At 40.3% G+C, this 25,206-nt stretch overlaps 1 long non-coding RNA gene across 1 annotated transcript in view; it reads left to right on the forward strand.

The window, feature by feature from the left end:
- The window catches only part of LOC140695666 (uncharacterized), a 475,691-nt gene that overhangs the window by 374,542 nt on the left and 75,943 nt on the right, over window positions 1-25,206 (forward strand). The window contains exon 5 of the long non-coding RNA XR_012071416.1: window positions 23,604-23,738. This is a non-coding gene — a long non-coding RNA (uncharacterized lncRNA). The remainder of the gene's footprint in view (window positions 1-23,603; window positions 23,739-25,206) is intronic.

Below are 25,206 nucleotides of genomic sequence, written 5' to 3' on the forward strand. Positions count from 1 at the left end.
CCTCCAGCATTTATTATTTGTAGACTTCTCAATGATGGCTATTCTATATGAAGTGGGAAGTGATAACTCATTGTGGTTTTGATTTGCATTTCTCTAGAAATTAGCAATATTGAGCATCTTTTCCTGTGCCTGTTGGCCACATGTATGTCTTCCTTGGAGGAATGACTGTTAAGGTCTTCTGCCGATTTTTTGATTGGTTTGTTAGGTTTTCAGATGTTGAGCTGTATGAGCTGTCTGTACATTTTGGCAATTAAGCTCTTGTTGGTCGCATGGTTTGCAAATATTTTCTCCCATTCCATAGGTTGTCTTTCATTTTGCTTATGGTTTCCTTTGCTGTGCAAAGCTTTTCAGTTTAATTAGGTCCAATTTGTTTATTTTTGCTTTTATTTCCATTACTCTAGGAGACGGTTCCAAAAAAATATTGAGGCAATTTATGTCAAAGAGTGTCCTGCCTATGTTTTCCTCTAGGAATTCTATGGCATGTGGTCTTACATTTAGGTCTTTAATCCATTTTGAGTTACTTTTGTATTTGGTGTTAGAGAATGTTCTAATTTCATTCTTTTACATATAGCAGTCCAGTTTTCCAGCATCAGTTATTGAAGAGACTATCTTTTCTCCACTGTATGGTCTTGCTTCCTTTGTCGTGGATTAATTAACCATAAGTACATGGTTTTATTTGCGGGCTTTCTGTCCTATTCCATTGATCTACATGTCTGTTTTTGTGCCAGTACTATACTGTTTTCATTACTATTGCTTTGTAGTGTAGTCTGAAATCAGGGAGCATGATTCCCTCAGCTTCATTCTTCTCCCACCAGATTTTTTTGGCTATTCAGGGTCTTTTGTGTGTCCATACAAATTTAACAAAATTTTGTTCCACTTCTGTGAAAAATGCCATTTGCAATTTGATAGGGATGACATTGAATCTGTTGATTGCCTTGTAGTATGGTCATTTTAACAATTTTGATCCTTCCAATCCAAGAACACAGTAAATCTTTCTATCTGTTTGTGTCATCTTCAGTTTCTTTCATCAGCATCTTAGAGTTTTCAGAGTACAGATCTTTTGTCTCCTTAGGTAGGTTTATTCTTAGTATTTTTTTTCATGTGATGGCAAATGGGATTGTTTCCTTAATTTCTCTTTTTAATATTCCAATGTTAGTGTACAGAAATGCAGCAGGTTTCTGTGTATTAATTTTTTATCCTGCAACTTTAGTGAATGTTTTGATGAGCCCTTGTAGTTTTCTGGTGGCATCTTTAGGATTTTCTGTGTGTATTATCATGTTTTCTGCAAACAGTGACAGTTTTACATTTTTCGTTCCAATCTGTATTCCTTTTATTTCCTTTTCTTCTCTGATTGCTGTGACTAGGACTTTTGAAACTATGTTGAAAAAAGTGGTGAGAGTGGACATCCTTGTCTTGTTCCTGATCTTAGAGGAAATGCTTTCAGTTGTTCACCACTGAGTTTGATGTTAGTTGTGGATTTGTCATATATGATCTTTATTATGATGAGGTATGTTCCCTCTCTGCCCACTTTCTGGAGAGTTTTACCATAAGTGGATATTGAATTTTATCAAAAGCTTTTTCTATGTCTATTGAGATGATAATAAGGTTTTTATTCTTCAGTTTGTTAATGTGGAGTATCACATTGATTGATCTGTGAATATTGAAAAATCCTTGCATCCTTGGGATAAATCCCACTTGATCATGGTGTATAATCCTTTTAATGTATTGTTGAAGTGAGTTTGCTAATATTTTGTTGAGGATTTTTACGTCTATGTTCACCAGTGATATTGGCCTGTAATTTTCTTTTTTTGTGTGGTATCTTTGTCTGGTTTTGGTATCAGTGTGATGGTGGCCTCATAGAATGAATTTGGAAATGTTCCTTCCTCTGTAATTTTTGAAATAGTTTCAGAAGGATAGATCTTAACTCTTCTCTAAATGTTTGGTAGAATTTGCCTGTGAAGCCATCTGAAGCCAAATTTTGTTTACTGGGAGTTTTTAAATTACTGATCCAATTCCGGTACTGGTAATTAGTCTGTTCATATTTTCTACTGCTTTCTAGTTAGTCTTGGGAGATTATACCTTTCTAAGAATTTATCCATTTCTTCTAGGTTGTCCATTTTATTGGCAAATAGTTGCTTGTAGTAGTCTCTTATGATCCTTTATATTTCTTTGGTGTTGGTTGTAATTTCTCCTTCATTTCTGATTTTATTGAGTTAGGCCCTCTCTCTTTTTTTCTTGATGAGTCTGGCTAAAAGTTTATCAATTTTGTTTGTGTATTCAAAGAACCAGCTTTTAGTTTCATTGATTTATTCTATTATTTTTTGGTCTCTATTTCATTCATTTCTGCTCTAATCTTTATAATTTCTTTCTTTCTACTAACTCTGGGTTTTGTTTGTTCTGTTTTCTCTAGTTGCCGTAGGTATAGGGTTAGATTGTTTATTTCAGATTTTTCTTGTTTCCCGAGATAAGCTTATATTGCTGTAAACTTCCCTATTAGAACTGCTTTTGCCACATCCCATAGGTTTTGGATCATCATGTTTTTATTTTCACTTGTCTCTAAGTATTTTTGATTTCCTCTTCGATTTCTTCTGTGATCCATTGGTTATTTAGCAGCAAATTGTTTAGCCTCCCTCGTTTGTGTTTTTTTGTTTTTTTTTTTCCTTGTAGTTGATTTGTAGTCTCAGTATTGTTGTCAGAAAAGATGCTTAGTATGATTTCAATTTTTTTAAATTTACTGAGGCTTGTTTTGTGGTCTAGCACTTGATCTATCCTGGAGAATGTTTCATGTGCCCTTGAAAAGAATGTGTATTCTGCTGCTTTCTGGTGGAATGCTCTGTAAATATCAATTAAGTCCATATTGTCTAATGTGTTATTTAAGGCTTGTATTTCCTTATTGATTTTCTTTCTGGATGATCTGTCCATTGATGTAATAGGGGTGTTGAAGTCCCCTATTATTGCTGTGTTACTGTCAATTTCTCCTTTTATTCTGTTAATATATGCCTTATATATTTGTGTGCTCCTATGTCGGGTACATACATATTTACAATTGCTATATCTTCTGCTTGAATTGATCCCTTGATTTTTATGTGATGTCCAAGAAAAACTATAAAACTTTGATGGAAGAAATATAAGAAGAGCTAAATAAATGGAGGGATATGCCATATTCATTGATAAGAAAACTCAATATTGTCAAGATGTCAATTCTTCCCAACTTGATCTACAGATCCAATGCATTGCCAATAAGAATTCCTAGAAATTTATTTTGTGGATATTGACAAACTTCTTCTAAAGTTTATATAGATAGGCAAAAGATGCAGAATAGCCAGCACAATACTGAAGGAGAAGAGCAAAGTTGTAAGACTGACACTACCTAATTTTAAGACTTATAATAAAGTTACAGTAATCAAGACAGTGTGGTAGTAGTGAAAGAACAGACAGAGAGATTAATGGAATAGAACGGAGAATCAAGAAATAGACCCACATAAATATAGTTAACTGATCTTTGAAAATGAGCAAAGGCAATACAATAAGGCAAAGATAGTTTTCTTAGCAGATGGTGCTGAAATAACTGGGCATCCATGTGCAAAAAAAAAAAAAAAGAATATAGAAACATATCTTACATGCTTCACAAAAATGAACACAAAATGAATCATAGACCTAAATGTCAAACACAAAACTATAAGACTCCTACAAGATAACATGGGAGGAAATCTAGATGCTCTTACGTATAACAGTGACTTCTTAGGTATAACACCAAAGGCATAATCTGTGAAAGAAAGAATTGATAGGCTGGACTTTAGTAAGTTAAAAAAACTTTTTTCTCTGAGAAAAGTACTGCCTATAGAATGAGAAGACAAGCACAGACTGGAAGAAACTGTTTGCAAAATACATAACTTTTATTCAAAATATATAAAGTATATAGCATAACACCTGACCCAGTAAAGATTCACTAAGTGTTAGCTCTTACTATTGTTAGATTATTGCTATTTCATTTTGCCTCAGTATCCTTACATTACCATCAGTTTTCTCATTTTTTGTTAGTAGCAGTTGGTTTATTTCAGCCAAATATTTTTCTCAGTCAAATCCTGAGAGCTGGCTGGCTGATTTCATTGAAGATTTATCGGGTTTCTCTTCTAGACAAGCTTGAAGGCACAGAGGCAATGTATTTGATGGACTTGGGTCACGCAACAGTTCCCTGAAGCCCATCTGCTGTTGGGCAGGTTAGAGGTAGTACCAGGGAGTGTGGGTAGCCCACAGGCTCACTTTGTTCTACTGCTCTCAGTGAGAAAAGTGAGTGGAACTGATAACAAGTAGATGCGGCCCTCAGGGAGCAGCCCTCAGTTGTGCATCCATGCAGACTGGCTGTGAAGAACTGACTAAACCAAACTTGAAAACAGTACAACTCTAGGGAAGTATCTCCCCAAACTACGCACTCCCATGTCCTATTGAATTGGCTTTATAAATTCTAAATCACTCTGGAGTTCTAGAGCCCATCTTTTAGGAGAGGTACCTCCTGGGGGCTGAATTCTGGTTCCCATTCTTTCTTGTCACCCAATGCTAAGGACACAACCAGTCACACTGTCATGACGCTCACAGAGGCAGGGAGGTCAAACAGCAGCTGCTGGGTGGAGCTTGCATGAAGTTTGACCCATAATAGAGAGTGGACTGTGTGTGAGTGTAGGGTGGTTGGAATGGTGACCCCCCCAAGAGTGTGTAATGCCTCCTCCACCACCATCCCTCTGCCCCAATCTCTCTCCTGTGTTCCCCCTTGGGCCACCTCCTGCTGAAGTAACACGTTTCTTTAAGCTCCTGGTCTAATGAATTAACGAACAGTTTTCAAAGGGAATTATAAAATATTATAAATGAAGATTGGAGTTTTAGCCTTGGGTTTCCCTTCCATTGTTGTGAATATGTAATTGCTTATTAAATATTCATGAGATGATGGTAGAATACAGAGGATAAAGGAGAGTTTCTGGTCAGTGGATTTACATTCTTATCAAAAGTGAGAGAAAGCAAAGCTATAACACAGAGACATTCTTGGTAAAAAGTTAGACGAAGCCTCCTGGCGAACTGCTGAGATCTTTCATTTCATTTTCCCTTTACTCTTCGGTCTTTCCTTCTGATCCTTCAACCTTACACCATTGAGGAGAGGGAGCTGGGAAAACTATCAGAGTCTTGTGTTATATGATCTCTCAACATGTGAACTATAATGAAGCTTTAAAAGTGCATGAAGACACAAGTTTGACAAACCAGATTAAAAAGTGGGTGCAAGTAAAAGTAGCAGTGACTGAGAAAAAAATAAATAAATAGAGAAAAATATAAAACTTAAACAAGTTTAATTGACTTTATTGGCAAGAGATGGGAATTGAGTACCCAGTAATTGACTTGAGGGCTTTAGGTTTTTTGGAAGGAGGGAAGTCTATGAAAATAGCTAGGGAATTTTTTTAAGGGATAGAAGACTCCATGACCTGGGAAGCTGCTGGTACATGGCAATCCCTGTCTCTCTAATGAATCTGTATTGGTTAGGATTAGCATTGGGGATAAGTAATGATGATTCAAATTACAATTGCTCAAATAAGACAAACATTTTTCTTTCTTGCGTACAAGTAGGAGGAGGATAGTCCAGGAATGAATGGCAACTCTGCTTCGCAAAGTCCTCAGAGACTTGGACTCTTCAAAACTCACTGCTCTGTATTTCTAGAGTGAGACATCTGTCCTTAGGGTCCAAGATGGTGGTTAAAGTTCAAGCCATCAGATCCAAACTCCAAGCAGGAAGAAGGGATGGAGAAGAAAGGAGCAAAGGGTATGTTTCTGCTTTCTTTGAGAAAGTTTACTGAAACTGCATGACAATTCCATCTCCTTCCCACTGGATAACAATTCGAGATGTGGCCACATCTAGCTGTAAAGGAAACCAAGGAATGTGGCCATAATCCTAGCTTAAAATTGAGAGTTTTATTACAATGGAGGAAGGAGGCAAAATTGCCATGGTAATTTCCTAAATCCCAGCTCTCAGTAATTCATGATGTTAACAACGCATGCTGACCTAGCCTTCTAAGACAGACATTATATGTAATGTAAAAGATGCGGCTACTTACAAGTTAAAGTTGGTAATCAAAGAATATAGATTTCTTCCTCAGTTTGGATAAATCTGAACAGCCCTTCTAAAGGGTGATCTAATGTTTGAGTTCTCACTACATGTCAGGATTCAGACTCAGACATAACTGGGTTCAAATCCTAGCTCTTCCACTTCTAGCTGTGTGACTTTGAGCAGACCACTTAAGCTCTCTGAACTTCAATTTCTCTATCCTTACAGTGGATGTGACACCCATGCCTAAAGATACTGTAAGAATGAGATATCAATATAAGTGTGAAATACCTAGCATAGGTACAATTGATGTGATAAATAAGAACTTTTCCTTCTTCTTTTAATATACATTATTCTTTTCTTACCTGGAATCTGTTCTGCTCTCTGACCATGTCTGTACTCTTAGCTTCCCAAGAAGTTTTTTTTTTTTTTTTTTTGCTTCCTGGTTCAGATCTTTTCCAACCAATGCACCTAAAGGGGTAGCCTTAGCATACCCAAGGTACACCATTAACTGGAGCGATTGACCTACTGGCCTTGAAAGCAGGAAATGCACCATGGTCAGGAATACATTCCATGGACTACTGCTCATCAAGAAACATGCAGAACACACACAACTATACCTAAGACTTCCATAAACATAAGTGCAAATGTGTACAGGGGTAAGCATTTATCTTTTGAGGAGCTACAGACTATCATGGCTGCATATTAAATTTCCTGAAAGAGCTAGAACAAATATGGTCTCTAAAATAGTTGCTTGATGCAGATTGCAGGGGTATATAGATATTAACAGAAGACCAGTGCTATAGACTGAATATCTGTGTCCCCTCAAAATTCTCTGTAGGTGGGCCCTTTGGGTGGTGCTTAGGTCATGAGGGTGGAGCCTTCATAAATTTGATTAGTGCCCTTATATAAAAGACCTTGGAGAGCTCCCTCCCCCTACTGCCATGTGAGGTTATAGGGCCATCCATGAACTAGGAAGCAGGTCCCCACCAGATGCCGAATCTTCTGGGGTGTTGACCTTGGACTTCCCATGTTCCAGAACTATGGGAAATACATTTTGTTGTTTTTAAGCCACTTAGTCTATGGGATTCTGTTATAGTGACCCTAGCGGATTAAAACAACTAGGCTTCAGGCTTCAGGCTCCTGCCCAGCCTGGCTCCCTTGTTCCCTCCTTACACTTGTCCTTGCAACAATGTACCATTTTGTCTCCTCAGTCATGAGGCCTATGAGGAGCCACTGATTTTAGTACTTACTGTACTCATTCCCTAGGGTTGCCTTTACAAAGGATCATGAGTTAAGCGGCTTAAGACAAGAGAGACATATTCTCTCACAGTTTTGGAGTGTAGAAGTCTGAAATCAAGGTGTCAGCAGGACCATGCTCTCTTTGATGCTGGATTGTCATTTGTTGCTCCTGCCTGGCTCCTGGTGGTGTCCAGTAGTCCTTGTTGGCCCTTGCCTTGCATCTACATCACTCCAGTTTCTGCCTCTGTTGTCATGTGGTGCCTTCCCTGGGTGTCTCTGACCTCGTCTCTTCTTATGAGGACACTAGTCATGTTGGATCATTCTCCATCCTAACTGTCTCATATTAACTTGATTACATCTGCAAAACCCCTATTTCCAAATAAGGTCACATTCATAGGTACTAGGGGTTAGGACTTCAGCGAATCTTTGGTGGGGACACAACTGAATTCATAACACTGATAGAATTTTGTGAAATTAAAAATAAATTAGGACAGATTCAAGGTTAACCCCGTGCAAAAGTTACTCACTTTTAAGTGCTTTCTGATAATCTTCAGCAGCAGAAAAGAATAGGGTGGAGTCATATACTACTGGCACAGGAGAAATTCAGGACCCTGGGCGAGTGAGTCTTGGATGTGAATATCACTACTGTCATGTAGAAAGATCCCCAAAGATGGAAGGTTTTCCTCCTGCTGTTCAAGGGAAGGAAGGGATGGCCAAGTAGCTGCATAGGCATCAAAGTCAGGAGGTGGGTTGTGCCAGGCTAGTTTGTGTATATGTGTGTGTGTGTGTGCGCACATGTGCTTGGGAATGACTTTGTGTGTGAGTGAATATATACATACGTGGTTAATGACTGTGAGTGTGTGTGTGGAATTTCTAGAAGAAAGAGATAACAGGAACCCTGAGATGTTAACAGCAGTTAGGAAGTGGTTGGGGACAAAGGTCTGTCCCAGCGGCAGATCTTCTAACCATAAGACATTACAACGTGACTTTTTGGTGAAAGAGAACATGGAAGATTGCATAGAATTAGAAACACTAAAAAATCTGTGCCCAGTCTGTATGTAGTTGTCTCGTGCTTCTCTTCCTCTATTATTTAGGATGGATGACTATAAGCCAGATTCAATTGTAGTTTTTGCCTTTTTTTTTAATGAGAAACAAACACTAGCATTTTTTATTTTATGTGTAGAAAGCTGTATCTCTTCCTCCCTCCTTCCTGATTCTACTCGGATATGAGAACCACTGAACAGATTGAAATCAGTCTTGCCAAGAAAGTTTTACTATGAAGATGAAAATGCACAGAGAAAAGTTTCAGTCTGAAAATATAAGGTAGTTAGATAGCGACAAAAAATGAAAGTCAGAATTTTAACGCATGGGCACATTTGGCTGTAATTATTTCATTTGCCATTAGCAAGGAATCTCAAGCTATAGAGCAGCCAGAAACCTATCTGGGAACTTAATACTGGTGACTGAGCCATTATCTTTACCTATGCCATTTATTCTCACTTTATTTTTGAGGTCCTTTGATGTCACATTCGAAGAATTCAACTTTAATGAAATAATGCAAAAGAACCAGACCAAATGGAAAGTGAAACTAACTTTGAAGCTATCTTGTTTGGGGGAAAAAAAAATGAAAGAATCCCCAAGAACAAGGTCACCAAAGGGAGATGAACATCCTATAACTTATGCTATAAAATAAATCTCAATCAGAATACGGTGCCCTCCAAATGGAAGACACTAAATAAGAACTTGTTTATAATGGTGGTAGGCATGGTGATTTGAGATCTCGAATAACTCGAAAGAAAAATAATATTCATGGGGCATATTTGGTTTTCAGAGATGGCTATAGTAAGATGGCCTCCATTATATGGCCATCACAAAAATATCAGTTTCTACCAGGTGTTCTTACCATGTGAATTTGATGTACCTCTATTATTTTGTTTCCTCCCTCTCAACCTGGGTAATTACTGTGACCAACGGAATGTGGCAGCAGTGAAGCTGCCTGACTTCCAAGGCTAGGTCATAGAATGAAATATGGCTTCTATTTGTTTCTCTCTCTCTTTCTTCCGCTCACTCTCTGATTGTCCTTGGACTCCAGCCACCATTTTCTGAGGAAGACAGCCCACATGGAGAGGCCATGTGTGGGTGTTCCAGTTAGTCAATGCTAACTCGGCCCCTACTGACAGCCAGAATCACTGCCAGACATGTGGTTGAATGAGCCTTCAGATGATTCCAGCCCTCATCCTGTAAGTCTTCCAGCTGAGGCCCTAGATCTGGTGCCCTGTCTGAATTCCTGACCTACAGAAACTTGAGAGAGATAATAAATTACTGTATTGTTGTTTTAAACCATTAACTTTGGGGAATGATTTGTTATGCAGCAATAGCTTACCTCCTGGGAGAATTCAGGGATGCCACCAGATCACCCACCCAGGGAGCTGGCAGATTCTGCTTTTTGCGGCATTATCCTGCTAGGATGGTGCAAGGGCTCTCTGTCCTGGAAGCTCTTTCTTGACCCAGAGTCCCATCATTACTGGGCTCCACCATTAGACTCTCAGAGACTCTTCAAGTTATGGTTAGGGTTCCATAATCCACTAACCAGGTCCTTTTTGTGTGGCCATGTAGTTGGCTTATGTTAAATTTTTGCCTTTATAGGTCAGTGCTTCCTAACCTTTAATGTGCATACCAATCACCTGAGAATCTTGTTAAAATTTAAATTCTGATTCAATAACTCTAGGGTGGGGCCTGGGAGTTGGCTATTCTAACAAAGTCCCAGGTGATACCACTGCTGCTGCTGCTGGTCTGGGGACCACAGTTTGAGTATCAAGGGCTTAGAGGGCTGTATGAACAGAACAAAATTTGTATAACCTGTTTCCAAGGAAGGAAACCAGGGATAATATTTACTGTTGTTGATCATCTGCCATGTGCTAGAAGCCTTCCTAGGGGTTCCATGTATATCAACTCTAGTCCTCACAACACTTCTGCTAGGTACTTATTATCTCCACTTCTACTATGAAAAAAGTAAGGTTCAGATGAGATTGGGCACATTCAGGGTGGTATGGCCACGGACAAAACTAAGGTTCGTAGAGGTTAGGTCAGCGGCAGAGCTGGGACTCACCACAAAACTTTTCTTGCCATCCATCTTTCCTGCTTCCTAAGCCTGTGATGGGTTCTCTGGTTATCATTTCACTTTAAATACGGAGATACCCCTCTAACAGCACTGTCCAGTACAACTTTCTACAGTGCTAGAGATGTTCTGCGTCTGTCCTGTCCAATATGGTAGCCAAGTGTGGCTGTTGATAATTGAAATGTGGCTAATGTGACTGAAGAACTGAATTTTAAATTTTATTTTATTTTAATTGAAATCTTAAATTGTCATATGTGGCTAGTGGCTAGAACAGTTGGCTAATTGCTATTAGCTACTATATAGGACAGCACAGTTCTACAGAAAGGGTCCTAAAGGCCAACTGGGTTTGACAGGTGACTTGGACTTGCATTGTGGGGTATGTGTGCAGTGACCACCTCTGCATGTGAAACATTTTAAGCATTTTATACACTGTTCATAATTTTCATCCATAACCTTTACTTTCCTCCTCTTCCTTTTCCTATATCCCATTGCATCAAACAGCCTTTTCCTTTTGGATTCATATCAGTTAAACAGAAGTCCTAAACACAATACAAAAACTGGAGGCTCTGTAGAGGAAGAAACGCCAATTCAGGAAGGGAGAGGATATGATGGGGGGAGTCCCTAAGAGACTGGAATAGCAAGCGGGAACCACCTTCCATTCTTTAGGGGTTTGGGAAAAGAGTGAAAAAGATCTGTTCAGATGCTTCCCTTTCCTCTTGGGACTTTCACAATTAGAATGCATTCAGCTATAAGTAGTAGAAACCGTGACTCAGATTGCTTTAAACAATGAAGAAGTGTATTTCTTCACGTAATTGGAAGTCCAGGGCAGAATGGACTTTGAGTTAGTTGACCCAATTGCTCAGCTCTAATCTCTTAAAAGACCTATGTTCTCAGCATCCTCCTCTGTCTCACCTTTGAAGCTGGCTTCCTCCTCATGCTGGAGGGAGGATGGCACAGCAGTCCTGGGCAGCACATCCAGATGTGGCAATCTGCAAGGGAAGAGGGAAATGGTTTTTTCCTGCAGCTCTCTCTTGGAAGATGAAAAAGTTTCTCCAGAAGTGCTGAGATTTCCCCTCATGTTTCTTTGGCTGGAATTAGGTCACATCATGATTCCTGGACAAATATGACAAGGACAGTGAGATGTTCCCTACTCTGATCAGGCCCACTTCTGGGGCTGGGAGGGAGGTCCGCTTTTTTTGAGTATATGGATACCTGAACAAAGTTGGGGTTCTGTTCAAAGGAAAGAAGGGGAAGGAAACCCCAGTATCTACTATAGGATCAAACCTTGAAGCAGGGTTGTGATAGGGGAGCTATTGAAGCATCCAGTTTGGTAAAAGCAAACCAGAGAATATCAGAGTTAGTGGCTTGGTTCTCTAAGCATGACCATGGGTGGCTCCATGTCTCTAGAGGAAGCCCACATTTGGCTCAGTGCCACATCTCATTTGTTTTAGGACCAAGAGCATTGGTAGAGTCTACGCTGATGGGCCTATTATGGTGCTTCTGGTTCCTCATTCCCTGGGCAGGGCACACAGGGCCCCAGAAGTTCCCACATGCCCTGGTGAGGGCCAGTGTGGGGCCAAACAGGTGCTGAGAAGTCCGGTGGATCAGCAGAGGCCTGAGAAGTATCAACAGTGAGTGTAAAGTACCCAGCCCAGAATTCAGAGTAGGGTCTCCTTTTCACATATAAGACTCTTCCTCTCTCTTAGAATATTCCCAATATTCCTGTGTGTCACATGCTGCCATCCTGGGCTGCTCTCTGCCCATCCCCATGGTGCCTCCATGTGTCAGGGGACTGCTCGTGCCTCTACCTGGGCTCTTGATTCTTGTCCCATTTAGAGAACACCACCTGGCTCACCTGGGCCTTCAGAGGTTTATTCCCAGTCCTCCATTTGGAATCAAAGGCCTGATTTTGATATCTTTTCTCTGCTTAAAAATGTCTAGTGAAATAGTGGCCAGTATCATCACATCAAATATTTTTCCACTTAAATAGATCATTTCCTTGAGTCATATTCTCTGATTTTGCTCTTCTTCAAATTCACTTTCATTATCCTTGGAATTCTCAGAATGAAACATCCAAGGCCCTGGCCTTGGGCCATCTCACTTCTCTATCTCCTGGGTAACATCCACAACTCTCCTTACTGAAGCAAGAAAGGGGCCCAGCCTTGACCCCCATCTCCGTGCATTCAGGCTGGAACCCCTTGTATGGTCCTGGCTACAAAAATCTCTCCTGTCCTGTGCATTGGAAATCCCCAGAGCCAAACCTCTGTGCAGCTTTTCCTGAATTGCTACATGGCTTCCTCAGGCTTCCTGCCTGCCTCTCTGTCCTTGTCCCTCAAAAACTCTGTTTCTGGAGTTACCCTTTTCTTTCATTATTCACGTCACTTCCTGCATCCTCCTTGGTTCAGCATTAGGTTTATACTGTAACCTTCACTCCCATACATCTCTGCATCCCTGTCAGGTCCTGTTAGCTGAGAATGCTGCCATACCACTCCCCACTCCACAGGTGCCCTCTCCTTTCCTGGCTTCTACATCCCTTGTAACACAATGGACCAATGGATTTAGCAAAGTCTTAACTGAGTCCTGATGGATGACTGAAGTCAATGTTTCCAAAGGCAAGTCCACTCACTGAAACCAGATGGCTGCATCAGAACTGCCTGGGGAGTTTTTGGAAAATGCATATTCTTAGGCCCATGTCCTGATTTCTGAATAAAAGACCTAGGGGTAGGGTAGGGGAAGGAGGCAGGAAGGAGTCTGTATTTTTAAAATATACTTTTCCGGTGATGCTGCGGATCTAGGTGCGGGAAGCATGAGTTTGGTGCCTCTCCAGTTCTCTTGCAGCCATTTGATTCCATATAGCTAACTGAGTCCCAGTTTAAAATCACTCTTGTAATGGTGGTTAAATTAGGAACTGAAGTCTCTTTCAGACTCTAGACCAGTACAGTAACTTGGGGAGAACAGAGGGTGACAGGGTAGCTTCACTACAAGCCATTCCACAGGCCCAGGCCCTCTGGAGAGCCATTTGTAGGGTCAGCAGTAAGGCACTGCAGATATTTTGTTTGTTTATTTGAGGGATAGGTGTTCAGGGATTTCGGTTAATGAGAATGTCTAGGATTTTGTCATGGGTTGAGCAATTAATATAAGAGTAACTCAGTTATCATTGTCAACCAACATCTATTGAATATCTACCATGTATAGGACACTGGAGCTTGGTAATAGAGACTCAGAAAATAACTAAACACCTTCACCTAGATTTGCTTATAAGGCAGCTACGAAAGAGCACCCTGGCTTCAGAAGATGTGCTGAAATTGTTACTGTCCAAGGAAAACTGAAATCTACTTATCTCAGGTCTATTTTCCTTGTAATGCATTCATTCAAGAGTTACTAGGAGGCTATGATATACCAGGTGCCAAGGGTGGGGGCAAGTGATAAGAATACAAAGATGGGAAGAGGTGGTACCAGTGTAGCAGGGAGAAATACAATTTCCACACAACGTGGTCAAAGCTAAACAGAAAATCATTCTAATCACTGTGGGAGCACAGAGAAGGGAGCTCTTCCACTGTGGGATTTGGGGCACTGGCTGCTTACATCTTCCTAAGAGTGAACTATGTACTTGGGACTACACAGTCACTTTAAATATGTTATCTCATTTAATATAATTTAATTTATCATTGTCCAGGATCCTTAATAGATATTCTTATCCTAATTTTATACATCACATGGATTTTCCCTGGATGGTAACGGAAGCTTCCTTGAGAGATTAAATATTATCCATATAACATAAACAATCCCATGGGTGTATGCCAATTTGCATATGTGGTGTTGAAGTTTAAGGAAGACTTGAACTCTCAGGTGAGACCAATGAACTCTCAGTGGGGAAACAGTGGGAGAGCCCTTGGGAGAAGACTACTATTGCTTACTTACTAGTACTAAGTTGACTCAGAGATATGGTCAAAGTTTAAGGTTTGGCGATTTCTGGATACAGGCACACCCTGTATTTACAGTCCATCCCTTTCTGCAGGGAATGAAGAGCTGTAAAACTCTGGAGTCCAATCAGCACTGGAAAATCTTTGATTGACCAAAACATACAAAAGGAGAGCTTTCTCTTTTGTTTCAAAGGGAACTTCTAAGAGTTAGTAGTGGTGGTACCCAAAGGCTTGAGCAAGGAGGATCAAGATGGTGGCAAGGATGGTGGTAGATTTTTCTCTTGACTGGAAGCCAATCTGCTCCAACTGGCAATGAAAGTCTGTTGCCTTTAGGTGACTGAGATGACTTTTGCAGTAACAAGCAGGGCAAAATTCCTCCAAGTACCCTTTGGGGACCAACTGGGCCTGGAATTAAAGTTAGTATTCAACAATCTCACCTGACAGTTCCCAAAAATACTTGAGGAGAAGGAATCTGTTGAAAAAAAAAAACAAAAACAAAAACCCACAGCTGAATTGCCTTTGAACTGTATTCATGGAGAGACAGTGTGGTCAGATTAGTGAGAGGCAGGGATTTGTGTTAAGTGCGTGGATTTTCATTTCCAGCATGTGGAGCTCTCTGGGCTACCTACAGACAAGAGAACTGAAAGTTATTTATTACTCAAGGTCATGGAACCAGTACCCAACAAAGCCAGGGTTCAAACCCAGATTCTTCTGCCTACAGATGCATTCCTCTTGGGAGATGACATTTGAATAGAGGCTTTGTAAGTGGAAGGGGGCTAAAGGCAGGTCATTTCTGCAGACAAGTTTGCAAAGACAGAAAGGAAGAAAGAGCAGGGTGTTGAGGAGTCTGGGCCACGTAGTTCGTAACTCGCTGAGGCTGATGATGGGACTCCCTTCACAGAGGAAGTTGGAACAGGTGAGTCTGAAAAGGCACGCCAGAGTAGGTTGTGCCGCGCCCCGTGGGCCTTGCTAAGGCAGAGCATAGACTTCCCTTAACCCAACCTTCTGCCTTTTGATAAACCCTCAAAGTCTAATTTCTTCCTTTATAGTTATGTGAAATATCAGATATAGCAAATGTGTTGGCCAAAACAAACAAAAAAATCACGGCAATAGAAATTTTTAGAATGTGAATTTTCAGCTTACAGTTGACCATTGAACAACACAGGCTTGAACTGCATAAGTCCACTTATATGTAGATTTTTTTTTCAATAGGAAATACTATAGGACTACATGATCTGTGGTTGGTTGAATCCAGGGATGCAGAACCACAAGTTTGGGGGAATTGCCTGTTTGGTGGGGTGTGAGCCTATTGGATTTTTGACTGTGTGGAGAGTTGGCCCCAACCCCTGCCTTGTTCAAGGGTTATCTCTATTGTGTTTGTAAGTTCACCCAGTATTTCCCATCTCAGCTGCCTAGAGATAGAGCTATGGAGTCAGGGAGATCAGGATGAGGTCATGATAACTCAACAAAAGTAGTGTAGGGAGAGAAAGAACAGATTCAAGAGCCATTTCAGAGAGAGAACTGCTAAGTGCTCTCATAGGAGAGAACTATTGAATTACTAAGCTGCTTTGATTACTAAGGACTTTCGCTTTCAACCAGGAAGCGGCAATATTCCAGCTCTACATAGACACCAGAATTTGAGTCCAAGTTCAGAAATAACTAAAAGAAGTGAATTTTAGGCCTAATCAATACTATTTACAACATCAATTTAAATAGGTGTTTTGTGTCAAAATGGAAGAATCTAGGACTGTAATGATTTTAACCTCAAAGCAGCTAGACACTTTGCCAGATGTATGTTGATTGTTATAATGACTGCAAATAACTGTTGGGCCCTCATGGTGTGCCCGGCACTGTAGGACGTGCTTTGTATGCATCATCTCATCGATCCTCACAACCACTCCATGGAGTTTGGTGCTATTACTATCCTCCTTTTACAGATAAGGCAATGGGAACTCAGAAAGGGGAAGTGACCTGAGGTTACACAGCTGGTAAGTCGTAGGGCTGGAATTAGAACTCCGGTTTGTTTAATATCAAACTCACTCTGATTTTGGAAGGGACTACTGAAAGGAGAGCTCAGGGGCTTAGAGAGTGAGCTGGGGTGTGGCCACATCCACATCTTGGGCAGGAAATCTAGGCACCGTCAGTGGCAAATACCTCTTGAAGACTGGGTACCTCAATCCCACAGGGAGATTCATTCAGTGCAGAAGGTGGCTTTTGCAGTTCTTTGGGTTGGAAAAGGGACGACTGAACTCAGTTCCCATTTTCTAAAGTTTGCCCCTGACGCTGCCCAGCTCAGGTCCAGATGGAATATGGAATAGGGATAGATGCTTGCTGGCCACGAAGCTGGTTCCTGAATTGTGTGACTGATTCCCAAGTGTGATTTAGAGACAGGGCAGCAGGGAAGGCACAAGAGTGCCAGGAATAGTCTCAGAGAAAAGCAGAGTGTGTCATCCAGCACCTCTGGTTCCAGGTCCCCAGCCATTAAATGACCTTAACTCTTCCTCAGCTGGGTTTTATTAAACACATCCTTTGCCCATACTTTTTTCCCCAAGTGACTGTTTAAACATAATTTTAAAAAAGGTGAACATGCTTTTGTTTTTTTTTTAAGAATTCAGAGATCAGAAAATCCTTGAGCAGCTTTTAAACATTTTAACTCTTGAAGTTTAACAGCTTGGCTGTCGTAGTGAAAGGAACAAGTTATAAATGGCATTTAAACACAAACCGAGTTCTTTTCTCACAACTTTCATGGACTTCATTCTTGCTAACCACAGGGCATAATCTGTCTTATCATCTATGGAAGCCTTTTTTTATTTGTCATGGATTCTGGGCGGGTGGTGGAAATACATTATGTGTGCTTATCTAATGTAGTTATTGTAAACTTAATAAGTGGCCTTCTAAAAACCACTTGCAGATGATTTTTAACAGGGCCTGCAACCTAAATTACTAAGGTTTAAAAGTGCACAAAGATCTTACAAAGGCCCTTGGCTAATGTCAAGCTCGATTCTCTGTGTATGTTCTCCTAGGTCTAGGTCAGACAAGTCCCAGCTGTAATTTGATGACAACAAACCTAAGCACTGTGACATATGACCCTAGAAATTAACCCCCCCCCAAAATCTCTGAAAGAGTTGAAGTTTGTTACCAGTTAACTGGCAGAAGCTGAATAGCGTACGGGTGGAACAATGAATCCACATTTCTTTGAAAGAGGAAGCTAAGTAAGAATGGAACAATCTGTAAATGTGGGAGGGGAGTAGGTAGTGAGTCTCCCAAGGTTAACCGCATTGCCACTACTTCAGTTTTCCCAAGTTGGAAAAAAACAGGCTAAGTTTTGCACCACCCAAAATGAAGTCAGACCAGGCCCATCATGTTTTAAATATGTGGTGATGCTTTCTTTAGAAGAGGCCCCTGAAGAAGACATAAGAAAGAACAGTTCTGCCCGTAGGCCCTGTCTAATGCTGGCTTTGACGGCTCCTTTGGGCTTTTATGTGACTATTTACTCTGAATAAATAATGGGACCACATTCTCACACAAGGACGGCTAATTCTGTAGCATTTTGAGAGCCACAAATGGCCGCAAAATCAAGCCTTGTACTTACATGTACAAAGGGATCTGGAACTCCAGCAAGAAGCTTGCGTTCCTCTCACATTCGAATCCTTAGTCTGACTAACACCAGGAGTCTTTGGTCCATTTGCATTTAGGGTGTCTGTTGTTTTTTTGGTTGGTTGGTAAATTGGTTGTGTCTTCCACAGTTACATTTGGAGGAAGTGATGGGGGAATGGAATATTTAGGTAGATTTGTAGGAAGGAGGTTGACACTGACCTCTGTCTTTCATGTGTATCTAGTTAGGCCATTGAGTTTCCAAAGAGATGTTTTGTCAGTTATTTAGGGAGTGGAGGGAATGAGAAATTGACTTGGCTTCTCACTGGATGATGCTAAGAAGTGTTGGGATGCTAGGAATAAGTGCTAAATAGCCAAGAAAAAAGGGCCAACGACTACTCCCCTCCACAAACAGGTTTCTCAGATATCTCACCTTGTGACCACTGGAGGTGTTCCGATGGTTCACTATAATAAAGGAGGGGAGTGGAGTTAAATGCATATCCCTTCTTTGCTGACGTCTCAAGACTGCAATTATCTCTCAATTCCACACTCATCACTCCCCAGGCCCACAGGGAATTCACTCTCATTACTGTGCCCTTTGGGAATTGAACTCCAGGCCAATGAGAATAAATAGATGAAAAAGACTAGAAAGAAATTAAAAAGAAGTGGCCCTTCACTTTTGCAGCAGTCAGATTTCAACTTGAAAATAGATGGAGAGAAATACAGACCATGGCTACTATAACTAGAGAATGCACACAATTGCATCCATTAAATTAGGTGCATGTTTTTACCCTGACCTACTTAAGACTTTCCAATGATTCTCTTTATTTAGATGCTATAGAACAGAAATTTTCCCTAAAGGTCCATTTGTTGACTGTTTTCTGCAGAACAACAAATATGAAAAAGTTGAATATTAGCTACTCAGTAACTGCCTGTTAATTACTTCTCCTGATTGTAAGCTCCTTGAGAGAGGCATTGGATCTGAATCACTGTTGTAAACCCAAGGCACTGTGCATGGGTTTATAGTATAGGTTTATTATAATAACCTATAATGAAAAAGAATATGAAAACAAATATATGTATGACTGAAACATTACGCTGTACACCAGAAATTGACACCTTGTAACTGATGATACTTAAATTAAAAAAAAAAAACAGAATTGAGTGCTATAGTAACAAATAAACATTAAGTTTAATTGCCATGCACATCCATGATGGTGACATTAGGGTGAAAAATACTCTTTTTGCTGTTTACATTGAAGTTCAGTTTTCAGAGTGAGTGATGACAAGAAGAGGAAGGGTCAAAATATTCAGTGAAGTGGAAGCATCCAAGGATTGATAAGCAAAAATAATTAGTAGTCAGTTGCAGGTCAATTTTTAAGCCTCAAATCAGTCATTTGCAATGTGGCTAAAAAAAAAAAGAGCTGGAAAGCATTGACTTCTCTGCACCATCTCTTTATGACTCAACCACTGTCTTCAAGAAACTTGGTCATCCAAATGTGTTACACTGATCCTTTAAAGCCACTAAGTTGGCAAGACTTGCCCTCCTCCAATTAATCATTTATTCTTTTATTCAGTACAAATTTTTTACACCTATTAGATAGAGGTCAATATGCTAGCCCTGAGGAATAGAAGAAAAATTGTACAGTGTATTTACCTTCATTACTTATAAACTGCCTTAATTTTTTTGAGCTGCTATAACAAAAATACTATAGATTGGGTGGCTTGTTAAAAAGAGAAATTTGTGCCTCACAGTTTTGGAGGCTGGAAGTCCTAAGTCAGGGCACCAGCATGGTCAGGTGAAACCCTTTTCTGGGTTTCAGACTACAGATTTCTCATTGTATCTTCACATGGTGGAAAGGGCAAGGGCACTCTCTAAACATACTTTTATAAGGGCACTAATTCCATTTGTGAGGGCTCCAGCCTCGACCTCATCATCTCCCAAAGACCCCACCTCCCAATATCATCACCTTGGGGGTTAGGTTTCAACACATCAAATTTGGGAGTACACATTTATATCATAGTGTAACTTAATTAAGGAGAAAATATATAAGCACATGAAAAACTAAGGTAATCAATAACGGAAATGTCAGTGCGAAAAAAATTAGAAGACAGTATGTGATCAAAAACCTGAAGAACAGAGTCTAAAGTGCTTTTTCTTTCTTTCTTTCTTTCTTTCTTTCTTTTTTTTTCTTTTGAAGCACCACTTCCCCATCTTGATATATAGGATTACTGCAGAAGCCATGTTTTTGTAGCATGACCTCCCTGGCCTGGTCAAAGTTGAATGGACCAAGAGTGGTACCTGACCAAGCTGGACCAGTCAGATCCTCTCCCAGGAATTTGAAATTGGGTATAGTTTAGTTATTCTCCTTTATTTATTAAAAAAAATTAATTGAAGTGTAGTTGATTTATAATGATAGTTTTAGGTGTACAGTAAAGCGATTCAATTGTACCTATACATACGTACATATTTCTTCAGTTTCTTTTCTATTACAGCTCATTACAAGAAACTGAATAATGTCCCATGTGCTCTACAGTAGGGTTATTCTCTTTTATAGAAGAGATGTAAACATTGGCAGTAGCCATTTTCTACCATGACAAAGCAAAGAAAGTCGGTTGCAGTGAGGAAAAAGAATAAAGCAAATGTGAAGAGAGAAGCAAAGATTAACGGAGAGGAGGGACTCTCATTCTCTAAAGGGCTCTAGTTCCTAGTTTCAGTAGTTCTGAGTCTGAGTTTTCTCTCCTTGAGATTCTGTTTAAGGGTGCACTTCCACTTCTGCAGAAAACAATTTCATCTTTAACAAGTTGGCTAGTTGATCTGACATCTGGCTGGTCTGTATCATTGGAAAGCTGGGAAATTCCTGGTCCAAGTTGAGGATGCTTTCCTAATACCCCCTTCCTCCTGCAGGACGTGTTTTCTAGCACCTCTCATTTTATACCATCTCAGAGGTTGGGTCCTGCCAAAACTCCCTCATTACCCTTTCTTTTAGGTTCCAAAGTGGACATGTGCTTCACATATTTTATCTTATTTAATCCTTACAGTAACCCTTTTATGAGGTCAATACTGTAATTAGTCAATACTCCATTTCAAGATAAATTTGGTGTGCAAAGAGATTGAGCAGTTTATCTAATGTCACCTATCTAATAAGTGGTAGACTCAGGATGTAAACTGAAGTAGCATGACTCCTAAGCACATGCTCCTAATCACTCAGTGACTCTCCCTCCTTTTGCTGGTATAGCAATAGGGTGGTCTTTTCTTCAGCACTCTAAAGTGTTAGGCTCTTTCTATTTCTCCCATTTCATATTTTATTATCATAAGGCACTAATCTAGTAGCAGAAACTAGGTAGATTCTCACTAATGTCTTTCCCCTTGCCAGGTGCACTGAAAGTCTAAATCTCCTACTCTCCCTTGAGGTGGGAGACACATACTGTATACTGGCCCTGGAATGGGACAAAAAAGTGACATGTGCTCCTTCCAAGCCTGGACAGAAGCTCCTCTAGACCATTTTCTTTGCTCTCTCTTCTTCTTCCATGTAGATAGGGAGTCCATATCCTGTAGCTGATGGTGGCACAAGCCATAAGGAGCTTAGATCCCCCAGTCATCACATGGAGACGAATTACCTAGGAGAAGCATCCAGCACTCCTAGACTGGGACATGAGTGGGAAATAAATGTTCGTTGTGCTGAGCCACTGCAATTTGGAGTTGCTTGTTACAGAAGCTGCCAGTTTTCCTTTATCGATCCACTTACCGAATTCCAAAAAGTATGTAAGCACTGGTGGCCTCCAGTAAAGTAAGCATCTGGGTATGCATACCAAGATTATTTTTATAGAAATTTCATCTCTTAAAAAATCTGATTTGTGTTATTAATAAAAAATGTAGTGATACTAATCTCAAAAAGACACTTAGCCTTGTACTTCTGTGGTTGTTAAGAGGACAGTACCACGAGAGTCTTTGCCACAGTTGATGGGGTAAATCTTTTTGTGGCTCCTCAGAGGGTCCCTGTGTGGTGAGGTCAGCTTCTTGCTTATGCAGGACAGTCAGAGAATCATAGAGTTACATTTCAGGACGGGATGCTCAGGAGCCCAGCTCCAACTTACATAGAGGCTTCATTTAGTTGCTTTTTGACAGAAACTGAGTGGGATAGGAGTTCTTTTTTTTTTTTTTCCAACTTACATACAGTGTGGCCATTCAGTCTTTTTGAGCCCATCATTGTAAGGGCTTTCTCTATCCCTGCAAGTTAGAAAGGGGAGTCACTGTTATCCCAATGGAAAACTTCTAGCTTGAGTGAATAAAGGAAGATGTTACCAAGTGGAGTTAATTAAAGAAAGAACCCTTATTTTCTGTGGGAGTTGTAGAATAAAACCTAAGTGTCCTTCATGCTAGGAAGTCCAAATGGGAAGCTGATAAAGCCCTTTGGAGGAGCAGTTGAAAATGTGCAGTAAAAATTGTTAAGTTTGCTGTTAATCTCATCATTAAGTCAAAGGGTAAAGTTTTATTTCAAATTAAATTTGTCATGAATTTTTGAAAACGAACTTGCCACATTTGTAAATGATCTCAGCCACCTCCATACGGTTTGGGTAAATTGTCATCTTTCAAATGAAACTTCTGACTTTCCCAGCTTAAAGGGCTCTCTGCCTGACCATGTGAAAGTAAGGAGAGACACAAGAGCTAAAACCTATGCTTTTGTAATGTTCTTACAGTTTACATTAAATGACCCCAGACTCGGCTGCCAAGAGATTGCTGCATTAGGATTCAGGGATGTGAGCTTTGGAGGTGTTACACTTAAAATAATTTGTGGTTATTGTTTTTCTATATTATTACTCATTCAGCTAATATTTCCTGAATGCTTTAATGTTCTATGCATTAAGTGCAACAAAACTGTTAACCCACTGTCAATGGGGTAATTGACAATTTGCTGCCACCTATACTAGAACAAGCCTAGTTTTAATACACTATGTGATGGGATCCAGAAGCTGGCACTTAGTGGGTGCTCAATAAATGCTTGTTGAATGTATGAGCCATTGTGAAATCTGAGAAATCCTGTGTGAGCAACAGCATCAACTTCACTTCTGCTCAGTCTGTGTCCTCGTGGGAAGGATTCACTTTCCCATGTCAAAACAGGAAAGGAATTGTTTCTATCATGTGTTCATGCAGCAAACATTTTTTGAGTAGCTATTTTGTGGTAGATGCAGTGCTGGGCACACCAGCAGGGAGACACTCATGCTCTGATCTCTAGTTCCAGCAGCAACATATTGAGTGACCCATGCTTTATTGACTTGGGTAGATTGGTAATTACTCAGTGAAGCACTAATGCCTTTGAAACTATCTCCTTTCTTTCATCCTCAATTATTTCAAGAGAGGAGAGAGAGAAGCAGCCAGTTTGTATGAGTGTCAGGGTCATAATAAAGCCTGATTTACTTAAGAGTACATGGAATGAAACAAACAAAGTGTTAACCAACATTTTCTTTGAAATGAGACTGGAAAGCATTAGCTGAGGGGATGACATCATTAGAGAGAGAAGCACCATTAATCACTGTCCTGAAATAATCCAAATTGAATATCTTATTGTTTAATTATTTTTAATCTTTTGGAAACACAAAGCTGCCTCAGGGTGATTTCTTTTGTCCCTTTCTCCTACAGAGCAGCCTGCTTTGGGAGCTGAAGGCTTCCTTGAACAGGATCCAAAGTCATTCCAAATATACCATGAAGTGGACATTGATGATGAAGCTGGTGGAGAAACCAGGTTGGAGGAAGATGGAGAGGAAGAGAGCTGCCGTAAGTAGCCAGAGCTAGTGTTAGAAGTTGAAAGATGATCTTTGACCTTCTCGTGACTCATAAGGCACTTGATAACTCCTACCCCTTAGTCAAGAATTTTCAAGCTCAACAAAAACACTTTTAGCTAAGATGTCATTTTTACCCAGCTTCACAAGGACAACTTATTTTAGTTTCTGTGTTGACCAAGTACACTTTTTCACTTTTGACTATCTACTAGCCAGCCATCTTGGTCTATCCATGTCTATTTGCTTGGTCTTGCACTTGGTCCAGACATAGATTGGGTGGTGAGGTCCTATTCCTCCATTGTGGGAAATGGATCATGAGATGTGGTATGGATTAGAGCTGCCAATATGCAAAATAAAGAGAGAGAAATCTTTAAATCAAGAGTCATTTAGAGTTGTATCTGGACTTGCAAGCTAAGGGAATCCTTACAGTGGAAGATTCTTGGGCTACATACCCTGGGTGTATCCCAAAACTTTGTAACACTTTCACAGCCCCAATCTCTGATTCTGCCCTGAGACCGATAAGGAGTACCAGTTATTCCATTTATCACCATTGAAATGCCTAGTTTCCTTATTTGGCTCTTTGAAAGGCCCATAAAGCCAGATTAAAGAATTATAGCTAGTCTTAACAGGTTTTGGCCTATGCTCTGTGGTAGATTAAAGATGGCTACAGATTGTTTGACACTCTTTCAATAAGAGGTGAAGTCTGTGTCCCCTCAGCTTGACTCTGGACACACTCTGTGACTGCTGGGACTGTTTGACAATGGAATACTTTGGAGGTGACACTGTGCCTGTTTCTGTGGTACTTTGTTATGTGGCAACAGATACCTAGAACACACTTGTTGGGTTGAAGGAATGGACATCTGAATATGGTGATACCTCTTAAAGTGGTGTGACAATGAGCATGGTTAATAAAAATCTACGATATTCCTTGTATTGTGCCAAGTTTGGCGGGTAGAGGTATTCATACATGACTCCTGTTTTTCAGAAGTTCACAGTCTAATGGAGATGATAGATGTGTATGAAATGTCAAGATCTGAATCAGTGATAGCACTGATGGGATGCAGGCTTACCAGGGTTCCTTGGGTTATTCTGAAGAGTGAACTGAAAACCACATTTTAAGAAGCATTAGCTGTAGAAATACTACTGAGTTTGGAGTAACTCTCTGAGACCATGCAGGGACTAATCCAGAAAACCTTCACGGAGAAGGTGACAGTTCAGCAAATCCAGACTTCTGGCAGCCTTACATGTTGTGATTGGTATAATCAGACGAGTGCCAAAAGACTTCCTTAACCAAAAATATCTGCCTCACTAGCCCTGCTGTAGTGGCCAAAATTCCTACAAGATTCCACCTTTGAAGGGGCTTTGAAGGTCTTTGCAAATTTTAAAGTGTTGTTTGGAAAGGGTAACCCCGTAGGTCATTTTTAGTCACTAATATATTAGCCTGAATGTCCTTATTTTTATGT

This window comes from Vicugna pacos, chromosome 3 (assembly GCF_048564905.1).
Source record: "Vicugna pacos chromosome 3, VicPac4, whole genome shotgun sequence".
Lineage (NCBI taxonomy): Eukaryota > Metazoa > Chordata > Mammalia > Artiodactyla > Camelidae > Vicugna > Vicugna pacos.